The sequence below is a fragment of the Astatotilapia calliptera genome, chromosome 3 (assembly GCF_964374335.1).
Source record: "Astatotilapia calliptera chromosome 3, fAstCal68.1, whole genome shotgun sequence".
In the NCBI taxonomy this organism is placed as follows: Eukaryota; Metazoa; Chordata; class Actinopteri; order Cichliformes; family Cichlidae; genus Astatotilapia; species Astatotilapia calliptera.
In genome coordinates, this window is record NC_137424.1 from 52,970,443 (window position 1) to 52,981,282 (window position 10,840).

General features: G+C 40.2%; 2 long non-coding RNA genes across 2 annotated transcripts; both read right to left on the reverse strand.

Annotated features, from left to right (window-relative positions):
- Positions 1-908: 908 nt before the first annotated feature.
- LOC145425483 (uncharacterized) lies at positions 909-2,739 on the reverse strand. The gene is made up of 2 exons (XR_013906183.1): positions 2,359-2,739; positions 909-1,474 (listed from the first exon to the last, which is right to left on the reverse strand). It is a non-coding gene; the product is annotated as an uncharacterized LOC145425483 (long non-coding RNA).
- A 6,563-nt stretch (positions 2,740-9,302) lies between these two features.
- On the reverse strand, positions 9,303-10,092 carry LOC113012778 (uncharacterized). The gene is made up of 2 exons (XR_003270746.2): positions 9,869-10,092; positions 9,303-9,756 (listed from the first exon to the last, which is right to left on the reverse strand). It is a non-coding gene; the product is annotated as an uncharacterized LOC113012778 (long non-coding RNA).
- Positions 10,093-10,840: the final 748 nt, after the last annotated feature.

A 10,840-nucleotide genomic window follows, 5' to 3' on the forward strand; every position in this document is an offset into this window, starting at 1 on the left:
TGTGTCGTGTCTCCTGCGCTTGCCAAATTTATCATGTTTGGTTTTGATAACCATCACGTTCAATAGAAAAAAACAGCACAAAAACACCCATAACTGTGACCCTCATTCGGAAATAAACACCTGCACCGCGAGGGAAAAAGGTGCACGAAAGTGGTGGGCAGATGAAGACAAACCGCGGCATAATAATACTTTTACGTTTTGCAATCTACAAAGGTTTGCACTTTGAGAATCAATTGTGAGAACTGTGACCAATGTGTGGGGAAAACGGTGTATAAAGTGCGTGGCCAGGGGCTAGTTATTCTGAGAACCCCTGCTGCAATAAATGAGGGACCACTGTCTACTCTACGATTATTATATCCAACCTGTTAACATTTAATACTGTATTGATAGAACCAACTGATTCTGAAGCAGAGCATCCCCAGTCCCTGAGCTCCTGCTGCTGCACCCACAGATATGTACAGCAAGCACTGATACCTTTTTAGTCGGTGGGATTGCCTTGTGATCACGTTTACTAAATATCTAAAACCAATCTGATTATATCCTGTTTTTGTTTTTTTCAATGTTGAAATTAAAATCTAGTAGCAGCCTTCTCATTTCTTTGTGTTTTGTGCTGTTTTACAGGCCCACAGGGGAGGACGGCTCCGAGGCAGATGAGGGACGGGTCCCAGGCCGGTCCATCGGCGGTGGAGCTGGAGCCACACCAGTCTCCAATGGAGCATTTCCTCCTCAGCCTTGTTCCTGCTCTGGAGAGCAGCTGGTCCTTTTTATTCCTGTCTCTCTGTAAATTCTTATATTTTATATATTTATGTTTAATGTTTTTCTGTTTGAGAATTTTAATATTATTTCAAATAAATGTTTATAATGACTAATGTCTCAGTTCTACTACACAGCAAATGTTGGCACACGACTTGACACATGTAGAATTTATTTCATATTATACTAATGACAAAATATACTAATACAGTGGGATGCAGAAGTTTGGGCAACCTTGTTAATAGACATCATTTTCCTGTATAAATCGTTGGTTGTTACAATAAAAAATGTCAGTTAAATATCATACAGGAGACACACACAGTGATATTTGAGAAGTGAAAAGAAGTTTACTGGATTTACAGAAAGTGTGCAATAATTGTTTAAACAAAATCAAGCAGGTGCATAAATTTGGGCACCACAAAAAAGAAATGAAATAAATATTTAGTGTATATCAATGTGTGTGTCTCCTATATGATATATGGGGTGCCTTTGTCTGGACGTGCTTCCCATCCAGAGCTCCACAGCACAGAGGAAAGTTCCAGCGCTCCTGGAATCCCTCTGTGATGGACCGCCAGTCTCCAGGTGAAGGCACAGCCATGAAATCGTCCACTAGACAGTCCCAGATGGACGTCGCTACCTGGGGGATGATCTGGCTCACCGTGGACACACCGACTCTGTAACTGAACGCTTGGTCGTGAAGGAGTCCCCAGTGACAAGGAACCTGGACAAAATTGTTCAAAATCAGTATTATGTGTACTGCAGTTACAAAATACATTATTCAAATTCCAAAATACTTTGGTGATGTCAGATTTAAATCACAAAACTTAAATCTTACATAAAACATTTTGTAATTATAAGGATAATTACAAAATGTATATTAGATAATATCTAAAACAGTTGTATTTTGTTTTAACTTTAACATATCATAATTTGATTGGTAGCAACTTTTGCCACTACAGTGAGCCAATCACTCATAATTCCTAAACATGTCAATCAGGTAGGAATGAAGTAAGACATTAATAGAAATAAAGAGTTGTATGTTGACATGTAGCCCTTTCCTTGCTTAAATCATTAATATTTTTGAAAAATTAATCTGTGATAAGACAGCTTATCAAGATAGAACCATGTAACTAAAGATGAACCAAACTGTTCAGTTTTATCTAACTCTGTTTTAATAAAGGCTGTGACCCCTGCTATAGAGTCTGACAGCTGCAGGGATTATATACAAACATTCAACTATCCCAGAATTAAACCAGGTCTAAATAAAAAGGAGTGAGTATCGCTGCAAAGGTTAACTCAGTGGTCCTAATGCTACAGTTTGATATCAGCAAACACCGAGCGCATACATTGATGTGACACCACAGCCATGCTATCATCGCAAACACTGATAACAGCATAAATCGAATTAAATCGGGACTTGATGAGACCTTCTGAGTATCACTAGAAATATTATAAACAGTCTCCATACCACAGTTTTCTTTCAGTAAACACCGACAGCATTCACTGTTAGCATAGCACATCCATGTTAGCAGTGTATAACTGGATGGTTTAGCATATTAGCACAGGTATCAATAAAGGACTACCGTATTAAACACTTTTACTAACCTCAGGCAGACGGACAGGCGCTCTGCAGGTGGGATTGAGCGCCTGTAGTTGGTGTCTAGGCGGGCGATGCTGGGACCGACGAGGGAAAGCAGGTCCTCAAACTGGCCGACGGTGATAGCGCTGGAATCGGCCGTCATCCAGGCGCAGCTCCTGGAGCAAATGGTGAAACTCACCAAACTGCTCACGCCTCTGGAGGACCTGATGGACCCAGGTACGGCGAGGATGTCCTTTACGCCGCTACTCTGCTCTCCACAGTACATAGAGAAGGGAGACTCTCTCTTCAAGCGCTAGCTCGACAGCTGCCATCTTGCAAAGATGTCTGGCACAACTTCCTCCCACATTCCTCCCACATTTCCGGTTGACGCGCCTTGGACACGCGTTGAGACGTGAATGTGCACGCGTCAAATTAGGGGCGTTTGGGCCGTTTTATTCGCGTCCATCGCGTTCGGTGTGAACACACCGTTAGACAGCAGCTGCCCCGCCCTGCTTAGTGCCTGAGCTCAGATCATACCAATTAGGGGGGATTTACGCACAGTTGTAAATTCCCACAGTGTGCACTATGTGCTTCGAATATTGTGTGTAATTTTTGTTTTATACAGTTGTCAGCCAGGCATCTAACTATGAAAAAATTACACTCCAAAAGACCCCGGGCTTCTGAAAAAACAACCCGGGCTTAAGCCCAGTAAGCCCCCCCCCCTGCTCCGCCACTGCTTAAACTGCTAAAATTTTGTGGCAAATCGTCCTACTTTTGTTAATCTCAGCTCCAAAGTTGATGCTTTCTGTCTTGCAACCATAACCATTACAAATTCCTCAGTTTTATGTAAGTATGGATATCTACCATCATTTATCTTCCCTGCATATCTACTGTTTATGTTGGAGGGAAACAATGATGGAGTTTCTAGGTGCTCAAACACAGAGTGCTGTTAGTGTTGGTGTATAATGTGAAATTGGTCCACTTACATTTAATGAGCAAATGCTTAGATCAGGGGTGTCAAACTCAAATACACAGTGGGCCAAAATTCAAAACTGGAACAAAGTCGCGGGCTAACGTTAATATTTATTGAAATATATTTATTCCTCCAGATATAAGAATGAATCTTTTCTTATGGACTCAAACACGTTTTGCTGAAAAACTGAATATGGAACAAGCAAAGCTTAATACTAAACAATATATATATTAGCTGTATAATACCAGTAGGCCAGCTCTGATAGTAATTTGGTATGGCTTCGCGGGCCAAATGTAATTAGGCTGCGGTCCAAATTTGGCCCGCGGGCCAGAGTTTGACACCTATGGCTTAGATCATCCGTGTCCAGCGATGTGCAGTTGGCCTTTTGAAGGACTGCACTGGAGCACGTCTGTGGTGGGAGAAAAACACCCCTCTGCAGGAGCTCCCACATTTATGGGACTACTTTATGCTGCCTGATTTATGCTTAGCAATCATGCTTTTTTTTCTCCTTCAGGAACCACAGGGACAGATTGTGTAATGGAAACAAACTGTGTTAAGCTCTAAGTTGGTCCATAAAAGATGTCAGTTAAACAGAATTCTCATAAAAATATTTAACAAAATGTCATAACTCAACAAACTGATGTCCCCAAATGAGAAACAGCTCAACTTATATTGTAACTAAATAAAGTATTTTAAACATCACAGCTGAAAACCACAGAGACAATAACCGACCATGACACAAGAAGAAACCCCATTCCTCCCTGTGTGTTCACAACAGAAGGTTAAGCCCATTGTTTTGGCCTCTCCACTTAAACCAGCTCCAGCCTCACTCCAAACCACGAAGGACTGCAGCAGCAGCCAGGTAGCTCAAAGGGAACCAAAGGTAATTATTACATCATATACCTGTAGTGACAAACAATACAAACTAAATCCTGTACCATCATTTGTTATGTATGGGAAAGAACTAACCAAATTAAACCTTTGTGCTCTATATTTTTCTTCCTGTACACTTGTAAAACAATAACTGTATACAGACTGATAATACACCCGGCCTATCTATGTTATGATGCCATTATGCCGTTATGGGTGAACTGTGTCTAAAGGAATGTAAATTATTGAAGCAGGGAAGATAAACATCAGTGCTGCACTTATGGCGCCGCTCACATGGTTCATTTGTGCAGCATGACAGATTAAAAGGCACAATCAGCATGTACTGCTCCTGGTGTTGACTTCTAAAAATTACAAGCAGCAGAAAGGTATCGCAGGAGAGGCGACAAACTGCCTGTGTGCCTGACATAAACTACATGGATGGGAAAATTCACTGCTTTCCAAATGATTTCGCTGATTGCTGGGATGTGCTCTGTCTTGCCAATCTTTTAAACAATGTCCTGGGAGGAGGTGTGGCCTTCCTTGAAAACCTGTACACGAGCAGTATTTCCCTCACTTATTGTTTGGCTCTGTCTCAAATAGAGCGTGACTCATCGTAGGACATTTTAGGATTTAGTGACGTCAACAGACACATCTATGTGTACATGAACTGGCTTTCAGTACAAGGTGACACATGAAAGTTTGACTAACAAGTTTAAGTCACGGTTGTTTGTTGTGAAACTCTAACAAGTCTAACTTTATTTAAGCTGAGCTAAAATTCATTATTGATATGAAGCTATTCATTCAATCATTCACAGCATTGCTTAAAGTAAAAACCATTCATGGGAGGTTTTGATGGCAGAGGGGCATGCTGGGAAATATTTTTCTTCTTTCTGACCTTTCACCCTTTGATTTGTCGAAGTCATAGCCATCAACCTGTTGTCTGGCTTTGTCTCCTTCTCCTGTTTGTTTCTTAAATCAGTTTTTCCAAATTTCCATTTGACTATTTCTTTTGTTTTGTTTTTGCAGGCTACTTTATTTATTTGTTTGTTTCATTTGTTATTTAAAAATAATATTGCCAGATTTCTGGAGAAGGGGCAAAGGGACACTCAGGAAGACATGAAAACATGACACAAACATTCAAATCTCAGATGTTTCTTAGCAGAAAAGCTGAAATTTATGTCCTATAAAACTCACAGCATCACAGCAGAGGTCGCATTGGTGTAGAAACCGCACGCACGCACGCACGCACGCACGCACACACACACACACACACACACACACACACACACACACACTTCAGTTATCCGATGAACGTCCCTCTGTCAGGGCTCCTCTCAGTGAAAGGTGTCGTCTCCAGGTCACTGGCAGGTCCTCCATCAGCGCCTCCAGGTGTGGATCCTGATCTGCAGGACTTCCTCCTCCAAACCAACCACACAGCAGCAGCAGCAGAGAGCAGCAGGGTTATGAAGGCTGTGTTGACGATGGGAGTTTTCGTGTGTGTCTCTGCTTCACGTGGGGGCTGCAGAGAGACAAACATGAAATAATGTGAGACCCACTGCGCTGACTCAGCAGCTGTGATGTGCTTCAGTGTTTAGCAGAGGTGATGCTGGTGTTGGTGCTCCTCTCACTGACCGTCACTCTCACAGCTTCAGCGTGTGGTGTGAGCTCTCTCTTGTCTTAGGAGAGGCGTGTCCCTCTGGTCTCATGTTACAGTCTGTGAGGCTTAACATGAGTTTGAAACTTGGGTTATTTGGTTGTGTGTGGGTAATAAAGGAACTGTTTTAACCACTTCCAGAGGCCTGTGGTAAAAATTAGGACTACACTTGATATCATTTCAGGTCCTTTCTGCTTTGTTTTTTTATTGTTTGCTCTTTTTGGGTGCTCTCATTTCCACACCGCTGATTTTACAGAGACCATAATCAAGTGTTATTATGTCAGCGGGCTTTGAGGAAATAATTGTTGGCAATGCAAAGCTGGAGCATTTCTTGTCTCATAAAGCTCGTAAACTATGGTAACAGGGATTGTAACTAAAGGATTTATAAATAAAAAATAAAATAAAACATGACAAAAAAAGCGTATCACAGCAGAGGTCATGTTTGTAAAAAAAAAAAAAAAAAAAAATCAGCTCTGACTGATTTTGATAAGATCAGGGACGGGCAGAGTGTAACAGTTGGTGAAATGTTAGTATTTGACCACTAGGCTTAGCTCTTGTAATGATAATGTAATTAACGCATTTTATTTTGTATGTTTTATTTTTATGTTGAGCAGAAACATTTTCCTTTTTTTGCATACCGGATTGGTGTAAAGTCAATTTGATACAAGGAAAATAACCGGTTAATTTTTTGAGTATAAGGTAAGGGCAGAGGTCACTTCCTGTTTTGGGAAGTAAGGTCAGAGAAGCTGCTCATAGTGAATGTCAAAGAAGAAATAAATCCTAAGTTCCACTTACACCGGTTTGTCTACTTGCAGGCCAAAGTGTTATGTTTGTTTATATTTTGTGAATTTTATATTGTAATATGTTTTAATGCTGAAATATAATTTTCTTGTACATTTGTATTTGTACCTGTGTACGTTAAGAGAAGCACAGTAAACATCAGTAAAGAAGAACTCTCGTGTCTCTCGTGTATGTGTACAAGCCGGCATACAGAGAGACTTTCCAACACACTATTACTGAACAAGACTCACAGCTAAGTAATGAATGGCAAATGTTCACAGGACACTCACTGTTCACTTGACTGTGAGTCAAGTGCTTGACTCATAAGTAAAGATATCAAAGTTTCTTCATTTAATTTTTAAAACAAATATATATATATATTTATTAATCATCATCATCACCAAATAATAATAATAATAATAATAATAATTATTATTATTATTATTAGTAGTAGTAGTATTATTAATATTATTATTATTGTTAGTAGTAGTAGTAGTAGTATTAGACAGTGGGGTAATTTTAATTCATTTTTAATTTAACCTTTATTTAACCAGAAAGATCCCACTGAGATTAAAAACCTATTTTCACAGGAGACCTGGCCAAGAAAGGCAGCAGTAAGTGTCTCACACTTGATTAAACACAGGCAGCAACAACACACATGCAAAAATAAAATGAAAAAAACAAAACATAAAATAAAATAAAATTCAATAATTCTCTCTTTGCATGGTGGTATGGCACCAGTTTGACTGAACAGTTTTATTGCTCCAGTCTCTTCATCTTCTGGTTCTCTCCTCAGTTTTCAGTCGCAAAGGAAAACAATCCCAGGTGTTAAAGCTGCTATTTTAAGGACTGTGATCCATGTCCAGTGAGAGGACTGTGATGGCTGCAGAGGGCAAGAAAATGGAAATCAGACATGTTAGTAAGTGGAAGTTTCAGTTTCAGTCCTGAATTCATTTGAACAGAAAACCAAAAATGGCACAGTTCAAAGCTCAAGGTATGATGAGATGTATCTACGTGACCTGACTATTGCATTTCCAGAACATGTTTTAACTGTAGATCTGCCTGTGTTAGAGAGCCTAAAAGGCTGCTAATAAGAGGAGACGCTAATAATATAGTTATTTCCTTTTTCACTTCCTGTGGTTGTCTTTATGTGCCCTGGTTTACATATGAGTGGGGAGATTCATGGTCATGTGTGTCATATTATTGTCAACACACACAGTGAGCACAGTGACACATTTCAAATCCAGTGCATTTGTTACAATAAGGGATTATTACCTGTTATAACATTCTGTATCATTGTTTGGTATGGTAATATGTCTTTGAACAATAAGACCAGACTTAGTAATCTGGTTAAAGGGGCTGTTTCGATTTCAGGGAGGTCTCGGGTCCAGCATGTGGACTTACAGGCAGGTGCTGAGGAAGACGACCTGTGTCATGTTATGTTCAGATCATCCTCTCTAATGATTTTCAGCTGCTTCCCTCATGTCGTCAGTATAAAGTGCCTGCAGTGAAGACAAAGAGACATAGAGTGTCTTTTGTATTTGCTGCTATAATCATGGTTAATAACACTAAACCATAAGGGTTGTTGCCATTGCACTTTTTTGATGATAAAATTTGGTCTGTTCTCTCTGGGCTTTGTGTGTGTGTGTTGTGTTTGTTTGTTTTTATCTCTCTGTATGGATAGAGATCAAATCAATTTCCCACTGGTGACAATAAAGTCACCATTGACCGTTGATTTTTTCTCTCCCCACATGTTCACAGCTATAGACTAAAGCACTTATGTTCTTAAAAATATATGAACAGCTCCCCCGTGTGGTTTGAAAAAGCACCTTGTCTGCTTCTAGTGGTCGGCAACACCCAAACTGCCCAGAAAACACTGGGAGCCGCCAATTTTTGAGATCTAAAATGAAGATAACGCTGCATATATTGTTTGATTGTTTTATGTTTAAGCTTTGTATAAACAACTATAATGTCCTGCTTATGAAATCCATGGAGTACTACAGAGAAAATTGCATTTAAATTATGTAATGAATGCATTTTGAACATTATGAACTCTTAAAAAATAATAACAACGAAGAAACACAATGAGTTAAGGCTAGCGCCAATCTCTCTCTTAAGTTAAATACTTATAATTTGTTGGCCCAAGTTACGTGGAGCCGCAGTATAAGGATGAAAGAGCTGCATGTGACTCGGGAGCTGTGGGTTGTCAACCTGTTATTGACTCAATTGTGGTTGTGGTTTGTGGTTTTCATTCAGTTCTGTGGACAAACTCATTTTGCTGCATAAATGAAATGATCTAATAATTGATTTGTGCTCTTGATTCTCTGTAGTTTGGCTTCATATTAATTTCTATCTATTGTAAAATGAATAATGTTCTAATAATATTCCTTCCTCCGTGAACATGACGACACATGTCTGTCCCGTAACAAAATGACTCAACTATGATGGAGCTAAAAAATACTGAAGTCTGGTTACAGCTGCAGATGTTTCACTCTGAGTGACTCTCAGATTCTTCATTTATGTTCATCTTTGGGAAGTAAAGGAGTTTTTGGTTTGGTTATACTTTAGTGTTTTACAGAAAAAAACACATGTAATTATGTAATGCTGCAAGTACACACTTTAGACTATTAAACTCATTTATTCATGTAAAGAGAAGGACTGCATTTAGACTGAAGACACCAAAGAAGACACTGGAGCAACCAAAGAGTTTATTTAGAGACAGAATGAGTAGAAATACAAAGGCAGATGGATAAAATGTAAAAGTCATGCAAACTAAAGATAAAATAAAAATCAAAGAAGAAATGACAGAATATAACGAGATATGACTGTCCTGTTAGAACACATTTCTTGTGACAATGAGTCTGAAAAACTTTAATGTTTCTAAGCTTCACACTTAACATCCCAAAGCACATTCAGAGTAAAGCTGGTACTTCTAACTTCACACCTGGATGTTTTTAGACACTGAAAATGAGAAATGTGTAACGGGTGGCAGCCACTGATGAGCTGAAGAGGAGGAGGAAGGTCCGTGTGAATGCATCGGGTGTGGATGTTGCACAGCACCACTGATTTCATCATCCAGTCCACAAAGTCGAGGAGCCAAAGATCCTCCTCTGTCAAGCTGACAGCAGCTCAGGTTTGTTGTGGTTTCTAAGGACAGAATTTCAGAGAACAGGAAACATAAATTCAGTTAAACTCAGACACAAGTGGACACTGTGGTGTTCACATTTCATTGTCATGTGTAAAAGGGAGGGATGCTTACCGACGCAGGCGGTGGAGTGGATGTCCCGTTGACTGTTAGCCTCAAAACAGCTGCGCACCGTTTCCCTCCACCCTGGATGTAACAAAGATAATCTCCTCCGTCTTGCTTCTTAGCCCATGTTACGTTTGGGCAAAGGTGTCGTTCAGGGGACACAGAGACTCGGCCATCAGCACACGTGTTTCCTTCGCCTGTGGTGGAATTCTGCTTCCCGTTTTTCACACACTGCACAGGAAACATAAATTTAGTTAAACTCAGACGTAAGTGGGACCTTTCAATGTCATGTGCAAAAAGGAGAGATGCTTACCGACGCAGGTGATGAAGAGGATGATCCGGACCTTGTGTTGTTAACCTTTAGCCTCACAATGGCTACACACCACCGTTTCTCTTCATATTGGATCTCACAAAAATAATCTCCCTCATCTTGCTTCTCAGCCCGTGTTATGTTTAAGCCAAAGTTACGGTCAGTTGATACAGACAGTTGGGCATCAGCAGACTTGTTTCCTTCGTCTGTGCTGCAATTCTGCTTCACCACATTTTTCCCATTTTTCACCCACAGCATAGATCTATTGCTGCAGGTAGGTTGAAAGAAGCATGGGAGGATGGCATTTTGTCCCTCTTTGACTGTTACATTAAAGGGAACCAGAACAGCACACAGAGAGGTGGCCTTTAAGGAGGAGACCACGAAGAAGAGTTGCAGAGGTCGGGCCATCCTGAGTCTCTGTCCTTCTGAGTGGAGCAGGGGAAGAATGGATTAATATAACCTAAAGAAAGTGATCCTCCTCTACGCACCAGCCCATCTTTACTGGCGTCTGACTGGCTATCAAATCCTGGAATGTAAAAAAAAAAATCAGCTGCATGAACATAGTCAACTTGAACATTGGGATGCAGTCAAAGCAGTGAAATGATTATCAGTCACTTTCCTGTGGTAAGTTTCAAATTTGGAGGCAAACGTCATCCTCAGCAGTAAAATTC